The 9,246-nt window shown below is 33.7% G+C and overlaps 1 pseudogene; it reads left to right on the forward strand.

Annotated features, from left to right (window-relative positions):
• The first annotated feature begins 256 nt into the window (after window positions 1-256).
• LOC145131283 (oxysterol-binding protein-related protein 2A-like) lies at window positions 257-3,710 on the forward strand (annotated as a pseudogene).
• The last annotated feature ends 5,536 nt before the right edge of the window (window positions 3,711-9,246 follow it).

The following is a 9,246-nucleotide window of genomic DNA, read 5'->3' on the forward strand; positions in this document are numbered from 1 at the left end:
AAGGGAGAAAAATGTGTAATCAAAACCCTAAAATCCTGCTAATAGTAATCATTTCAATTTAACACAAAAATTATGAAATACCTTGAAATTAGGGCATCCCCAAAATTTTCTACCAGGGTTATCTGGTGTTCTTGACACTGCTACGTAGCACACATCACCACAATAGCATTTAACAAGTTTTGTTTTGTGTGAAGTTGCTGAGTTTGAAGACGATGCAGCCATTGGTGCGTGAAGATGCTCTGATTGAGCTACGTAAATGAGGGAGAAGGGCTACGTAAATGAGAGAGGGGGGACGAAAGTCGTTGGGATTCCCTTTTTTATAAGGGTATTTCTTTAACAGGTTGGATGTCACCGGATGACCGGCTCCAAACCTACTAAATGGCGTTTTTGACAAAAAGAGCCCAAATGTTGGGCATTAACGCACCAAAATTCGTCGCGGGGACTAAACCGAAGATATTTTGAAAACTTAGGGACTTTTAAGTCAAAAGCCCTAGGTCTTAAATATTAAACTAGGAAGGTATCACATACTTTTCATTGGTCAGAAAGCTTATTTGTTTAGAATCAAACTTCAAGTCGTAATAGAAAACATCAAACAATAAATCAATAAGATTTTTAAGAGTATATTGCTATTAAAACATATTTCCATGATTTTTGTTACTTTTGAAAAAAAATTACAATTGTAACTCATTAACAAAAATGTCACTCTCTCAGATGAGCTCCAGAGATAGAAAGAAAAAAATATAGATAATAATAGGAGACAAATTGAAAGATAATGAGAAAAAGTAATACTAAAGGAAAAAGACAGTAGAAACTAAAATGTGGTTTGAAGCAAGCTATGGTCAAATTAAAAAAACTACAATCAAAGAGTTAAAAATATTTTACCTGCAAATACCTAAACATTCATATTTCTCTAGGCCTTGAATGAACCTTGCAAATAGCAAGCAAGAAATGATAAGACTTCCGAAAGAGAAAAAAAGATAATAGAAAAGGCAATAGCTGCCAGGATAAGTTACAATCAGATTCCATATACACATAAATGAATAGATTCATATCAACAAATATATAAAATAAGTAAGGTAACTCACTTAGATTCTTACAAACCTATTTTCATCTTCTTTTCTTGTTTAGAAAGAAAACCTAACAGATGGATTAGAAGCAAAAAGCATGTGGGTATCTGATTTTTTAATCCATATTGAAATCTGTTTTATATCCCCTACAGGACACCAAAAAGCAAGTACCTTGATAGAACATAAACAGCTCATATAACCTAAACACCATATAACATTGATTCAAAGCAACATATTCTAAAGTAGATAAGCCCTAAATCCCAATTATAATAATCAAAATGGAAAAGCAGTAGCAAATTCATTAAAACTTAAACCCTAGGAAGGGAGTAGTAGTAGTAGAAAAATGAAATCGAAGACATACGTGACAACATCAACATGACAGGAGAGCATTGACGCAGGTATTGTCTCTTTCCTCTGGAACCAACTCTTGGCGAGAGAGAAGAAAGTAAGAAGGCAATGTTTATCAAAATGGGAATAGGAAGATGCCACATCTCCTCCTCCAAAAAACATACACGACAAGTATCCAATTGTTGAACCCACAACAAATCATCGTCTTCTTCTTTTACAGCTTTAGATTTACCCTTTGAAGATGGTGATTGGTAATGGCGAAGCCGAGCTTAGGTTTTTGAGATGCTTGGTCGGAGGGATCTTCTGCCTGTATTCGATGCTCCTAATCAATCGAGAAAGCGTCTTTCGTATTTGAAAATATAATGGGAAGAGATAAAGTCATAGAGATAAGAGTAAGGCAAGGAGAAAGTTTAAAGTGGTGAAACAGATAGCAGATGTGGTGAGAAGAGGGAAATGCACCCGACTCCAGACTAGGTGGTATCCAGGTCGGCTCAAAACCGACACTATACATAAGCCTAACTTGGAATTTATTGTATATATAATTTTTAGTTTTATTAATATACCAAGAGTTATATATATATATATATATATATATATATATATATATATATATATATATATATAGGTTCAAAGGTTTCTAGCAACTATTGTGTTCCTAACTGCACCAATCACAATTTATTAAATAATTAAATAATTAATTAAATCAAAAAGGGTATTTCTGGTTTTTTGCACTTACAATTAAGGAAACAAAATAAATATATGTTTGACCTAATTTCTCTTCTTTATAACCATCGCAGCTACTCAATTCTATTCCATGCGTGCAGCTGTCGATGATGTACAAAACCCTAGGCGAGTGTTCCGATCATGAATTTGTTGAATCGCTAGGTCGCGGCTGGCGGAGATCGAAAAAAGCTTGGCGAATCATCTTGAAGAGGCCGCTCTATCCGATAAATCTTCCTGAAGCCTTTGAGAATCTTCGTATGTTGGTTTCTCTTAAGATATCCTCGAATCAACTTCAGGTTAGTCTAATAACTCGGGTGAAGTGATTATTGAGAGAAGAAAGAAGCTTTCGGATCTCTGTGAGAAAGAAAAGGGAGTGATTATGTGGTCCTTGATTAAAGACAACGTTGGAAAGGATCTGACATGTGTCTGTCTCCCTGTTTATTTCAATGAGGCCATTTCATCTCTACAAAAATGCTTTGAGGATCTGGAGTACTCTTACCTTCTAGATCATGCTTATGAACATGGAAACAGTCTTGAAAGAGTTTTAAATGTTGCTGCTTTTTCTGTTTCTGGATATGCTTCTTCAGAATAACGACATTGTAAACCTTTCAATCCTTTGTTAGGGAAACTTATGAGGCTGATTACCCCGAGAAAGGAGTCCGATTCTTTTCTGAAAAGGTGAGTCATCATCCTACTCTCATAGCATGTCATTCGCAAGGCAGAGGGTGGAAATTTTGGGGGGACAGTAACATCAGAACTAAATTTTGGGGGAGATCAATTCAACTTGACCCTGTTGGCGTTCTTACCTTAGAATTTGATGATGGTGAGGTTTTCCAGTGGAGCAAGGTATGAAAAATGCAAAAAGTGTAAAATGGTCATTTAAGATTTTAGTCAATTTTCCCCATATTTATTTATTCATTTTGATTTTGGTGTCGTCTTGTCAGGTTACAACCAGCATTTTTAATCTTATTCTGGGTAAAGTTTACTGTGATCATCATGGAATGATGCATATATGTGGTAATAGAGAATATTCATGCAAGCTCAAGTTCAAAGAATAGTCAATTCTTGAATGAAATCCACACCACGTAAATATGCTTAAAAAATGGTCACATTAAGATTAATTGTTGTAGAATTTTGATCCCTAATTATTGTTGAAAAGGTACATGGGTTTGTTGAAGATGTTAATGGAAAAAAGCACGCAACAGTATTTGGGAAATGGGACGACAACATGTATTACATTAATGGAATTACAAATGTGAAACCAAAGGATATGAGTGATGCATATATGCTGTGGCAAAGGACACTGCCTCCTGTTCATCTCACTCGATAAAATCTAACATCTTTTGCCATCACATTGAACGAGTTAACCCCAGGACTACAGGTACAAATCACAACTCATTCATTCAAATTCAAACTCTTGATATCAATTTTTTTTGAGATTTTTTTTTCTCTTTGAAGCCTACTGCTTTATTGGTCGACTTAAATAATTGTGAAGATGAGATGTCAATTATATTGCTATTAGCTTGCATACAACTATACAAGTTATACCTTGCACGATCAATATTCTGTTAGAATAATTCTTTAATTTGGTGTATTTTATGTTTTTGGAGTCTTTTTTCGATTAAAAATTGATGGTTCGAGGATTACATTCTAGAAAAATGGTTGAACAAGTTCACACTTCTTCATATACTTTGTATTAATGATTTATTTACCCTTGGAGGGTCTTCTTCCTACTTATTGTTCCCTTATGAAGATGGTCTATATATTCTAATTGTTTTTTTCTTAGTCACCTTTTGTGTTAACATGATCTTTTCATGTATTTATATTTCGAATGTTTTGTTCGTTGGGTATATTCTTGATAATACAAATTCTTTAAGAATATTCAAAACCATTATGCATGAATAGTTTATTCTGTAAGAATATTATTGCTGTATTCTGATAGAATTGTAGTTAATTATTTATATGTTTAATGTGCAGTTGTTACAAGTGTATCACTACAAAATATTTGGCAATGAATTTGTGATAGAAATGACTTGAAGACCTTATGGGAAAGGCTTGACGAATGAATTAAAGAATGGTCACTCACTGTTTAAGAATGTTGTTATTTTTTAAGAATTACACTTGTTATTGTTTCAGAATGTTGTTATTATTCAATAAATCACAATCATACAATGTAATTATTCGGTATATTATTAGTTCAAGAATCGATTTTGTGTATTCTTTTAGAATGTATTTACTAGCTTATGGTTGGCATTCTGTCATTCTGACAGAATAAAATCGAAAAATATATTTACTAGTTTATGGTTTGCATTCTATCATTCTGATAGAATAAAATCGGATTTTTAAATTTGAATTAATTTAAAATATTCAAAATTTTTAAAATAAAGGAATTAATTATCCCTAAAAATCCGAAAATTTCCTTTTTTAATATAGGTTAATTGACTAAAATGCCCTTATGCTGAAATTTATGCGATTATATGGTACATGTTTTCCTATTCTAATATCATAGACCCTCAGATCTTGACATTTGATTGTATTCTATCCGGTGGTCAAGATCTATGCATTCTGGCACACAATAGTTACTAAAACAAAATAACATAAGCATATATATATATATATATATATATATATATATATATATATATATATATATATATATATATATATATATATATATATATATATATATATATATATATATATATATATATAAGTTCAACAAGAATCCATTTTAAACCATGGAACTATAGAACCAAGGAACCAATATCATCCATAGATTTTCATCACTTATGGTGGATGTGCACGAACGTTTTTTTTTTTCAAAAAAACCGAATTCGTTTTGTTAGATTTTTTTAATATGTAAGAATATTTTTTATCGAAAAAATAAAATAAATGTATCAAAATTCATAATTTTGTTACTCTTTAAATATATATTCATATTCACATGGATGTAAAAAAAAACAAAATTTAGGTTAGATTCACATTGTGAATAACATTCACAGTGTGAATATGAATCACATATAATTTTGCTTTTACCATTCACAATGTGAATCTGACTTACTATTTTAACACTTTGATCACTGACAAATTAATTTAGTGAAATTGACATGTGAATCAAAGTATATGTCCTTATAATTTTATAATAGTTTTATATTTTTATTACTCAAAAATTGATTTTTTTTAATTCAAAAGTGAATTTATTTACACTATGAATCTAAAATATATATAATAGAATTTTTATGTTTCACAATGTGACTCGAACTTATTATTATTCACACTGTGAATTTATACTGAGTGTAATTTAGTTTTCAGCATTTGTAACGTGAATCCGAGCTAAAATTGCGACCAAAAAATTATTTTTATGATTCTATTAAGAGTTTTTTGTCCACATGATATCTTGCAAAATGGAGGATTATATGATCCCTTATCTTAAGGACACACGTCTGACTAGTTCAGAGTTCGACAACGACTTTTGAAAGATACGATTGCTGGTTGAATTTTGAAGTTATACTTGCAATTGTAGTTATTAGACTTATCCAAGTGGAAGACTGTTGGATTATGTGTCTAAGCCCATAACTATAATTGGTATGTACTTGATTTGATAGTAGCATGGTCCTTTTGGGTTGCCTTCACCCTAGCAACTTCACGGGATGATTTTTGGAGAGAGAGGTTGAATTTATTATTTGGAATAATAAAATGATTTATTAATGTATTATAAAAATAATATATTAATTTGAAATCATGTTATTTAAGTAGTATTTAATCATAAATTAATTTGGAATTAATTTTAGGATTAAAGGAACTGATTAAAAGAATATGGGGTGTTTTGCAAATCATTGGTAATTGTGAACTGGGCTGATAGACTCCTTAATTAGGAGTGGAAGAAATTCTATAGGGAGGCCCTATAGATTTCGTCTAAGGCCTCTTAGTAGGAGGTCCTTGGGATGCTTAAGCCTTAAGCAGGAAATTAGGGTTTCCTCCAGAAACCCTAGCAGCCCTCAGCTATATAAAGAACCCCATGGCTTAGGATTTTCGGAAAATGATTGCATCCAGAGAACCCTAGCCGAAATTCTAAGAGCTTCCTCTTCTGTCCTTCTCATCTTCTTGCTAGTGGTGTTTGTGAGCCATTAGAGGTGCAACATTTGAGGCACTAAGCTTTAAAGAGTCAAGGATCTACAAGGAGTTCTTGTTATTAATACATAACAAACAAGGTAATCATCAAAACCTTTTTTGTTATATGAATTTCGAAATTGTATGCTAGATATAGGGTTTATTTCGGTGGTATTCAATTGCATGTTCAACTAGTGAAAAACTTAGATCCAAAGCAATTAGGGTTGCATGAACACATAGAATGTAGTTATGCTCATAACCCTTTCAGTGGTATCAGAGCCTAATATGTTTTTCAGTTGAATATGATGCATATGTGAATTGTCCAAAGGAGGAGGGAACAGATTCGTCAATCTGTTCATCAGACTCGACGAGTTCCACATGGGACTCAACGAGTTGAGCCTACTCGACGAGTTCAATGCAAAAATTCGACGAGTCAGGCTGTCAGATCCCTGATTTTTCAATTTTGATATCTTTGTTTGATTAGGATAATTTCCAAATTCGTTTTAACTATCTAAAAATGAATTTTCTGGAATGGTAAATCTATATCCTTATCAAATTAAGAGATTTGGTCAAATTTTAAGATAAAGACAAAATTATTTGATTAATTTAATTATTAAAATTTGATCTAGTATTTTTGAAAAGTTTAAAAAATAACCCTTTGGTTTCGGAATTTAAAATTTAATTAAAAGTTTAATTTTGAAATATGAAATTCTTGAACCCTCGTATTTTAAAAGTTTAAAATACACCCTTATACTATTATAATATTAATAGTTTAATTTATATATATGTATAAGAATAGTCAGTCTTACAGTTAGTAGGCCTCATTCATGAAGCTGGTCTATAAGGGGTGTTTAAGGAAGCAGCCTATAAAATGACCGCCATTGGGTATCCATTCTTACCCACCACACTCTTGACTAGCGGTGGGTCGTTAGCCGAACGGGTAGCATAGGACATTAATCTCTCATTAATAAGTATAATGATAAATATAAAGTAACTAAATGTTTTTATAAATTCCCAATATTTGTTACTTTAGGAAAATTTGAATTTGGTGCTAATCCATGAAATTCCACATTTCACTTTGTCGAGTCGTTAGTGGAGCGTTTGTGGTTAACCGACACACTAACTTGGACTAACAAAGGGTGGCAATGGGTAGCTCTGTTGAGTCTATGGTTTGCGCCATTGGGCTTAGTTCAGTTCGGTCCATTTGTATTCACGTTTTGGGCCTGTCCAACCGTGTGTTTATTATTAGGGTTTAGTATTTATGGTGCATGCATGCATCACATTTGTTACGATTCTGAATATTTCCTTTGAGAAGTATTGTAACCCTAGCACGCCTCTAAAGTAGAAGTTCTTCATCGAGCTCTTCTGAGGTGTTGCAGTTTTAATCATTCGACATCCGTTTGATTCATAATTAGGGTTTATTATCTTATTGATATCTGTTTCAATGTATCAATCTAAGAGAACTTTATTCTCATCAGTTGGTATCAGAGCAGGAGGCTGTGTAAATCAGACGCATCTCTTCTGTTTGAAGAATTTTCTTAGGGTTTCCGCTATTATTGGATCTGTTAAGCCGTCATTCATTCATTGACGTTGTTCTTAGATCTCAATATTACCCTATTCAATCTTTACAAGTCTGATTCTTAGCAGATATCTGAAAAAGTTCATCATGTCTCACGAAGATTCTCAAACCAATCCGATCAACATCTCCAACAACATTGGATCCACAACCAAAATCTTGATTCTTTACACTCAAGATTATGAGGTTTGGACGCATCACTTTGAGGACTATGTCGTTGGTTCTGAAGACAATGGCTATCTTATATGGGAAGCAATAACATTGGGTCCTTTTGTTCATTCTGGAACAAATAGAACTATTAAGACTGAAAAGGAGTACAATCAACTCTTGACTGATGTGGAGAAGATTCCTCAAGATGAAAAAGATAAGTTGTTGTGTAATGTTAAAGCCATAAGAATGATCCGATTTGCTTTACAGTCCGATATTTTTCGGTTGGTAAGCCCTTGCACCACGGCGAAAGAGATCTGGGATAGACTTAAAGAGTTGTATTCCACCGATGAGGAGCTAGAGCATTCTATCCAAACTCTATTACTCTCTGAGTTCGGTGCTTTCCAACAAACGGCAAATGAAAAACTTATCCAGACATTCGATCATTTCAATCATCTTTTGAGCAAGATGATCAAGCACGGTATTGGAAGAGAAGTGATCGAACAGAAGGTCACATTTATGAATAGTCTAAGACCCGAATGGATGGTTGTCGTATCAATTGTGAAGGCTCACGAGCAGTTCAAAACCTATTCATTGGCGAAGATGGTGGGTATTCTCAAGTCTCATGAAAGTGTTGTGACAAAGGAAGCGAAAGTGGTGTCAGGTATGGGATCCTTGGCCCTTCTCTCTAAGGCGAAGAATGTGGCATAAGATGAAGAAGAGTCTTAAATGTCATAATGTGATCTGACAAGCGAAGAGTATGCAATGATGGTTTCCAACCCGAAGCGGTTTGTTCTCAAAAATTTCCCTATTGCCAAGAACCGAAACTGGCAGGGAAGCTATAGCTCAGAAAAGGCGAAAGAGGAGATCAAGAATAATCCTCAAAAAGAAGAAGAGAAGAAGGAGAGAAAATTGGTGGGAGACTCTGGATATGATTGCAACTTCTGCCATGGCAAAAACCACTTTGCCAAAGATTGCATGTTAAGAAAGCTATCGGAGAAGAAGGAGGGTGAAGATGATGAAGCATATTATATGCGCAAGCTGGAGGAGATAAAGAAGAAGAAAGCTTCTAACAGTTCGATGAATGCTTTGACTGTGCAGGAAAATGTTGTGGATGATGAGTTCAGTGGCGTGGAGGTCTGGTCTACATAATCTGAAGATGAAGAGGTATGCAGACCCACGCATGGCAAGGCATTTGTGGCGAAAGAAGATGGTGCTGAGTTTGTAAGGAGATGCTTGGAGTGTCACAACCGAAGGCGAGCGTGAGGAGGCGAA

Source organism: Lactuca virosa, chromosome 8, assembly GCF_052849685.1.
Source record: "Lactuca virosa cultivar CGN04683 chromosome 8, Lactuca_virosa_CGN04683_v6, whole genome shotgun sequence".
Classification (NCBI taxonomy): Eukaryota; Viridiplantae; Streptophyta; class Magnoliopsida; order Asterales; family Asteraceae; genus Lactuca; species Lactuca virosa.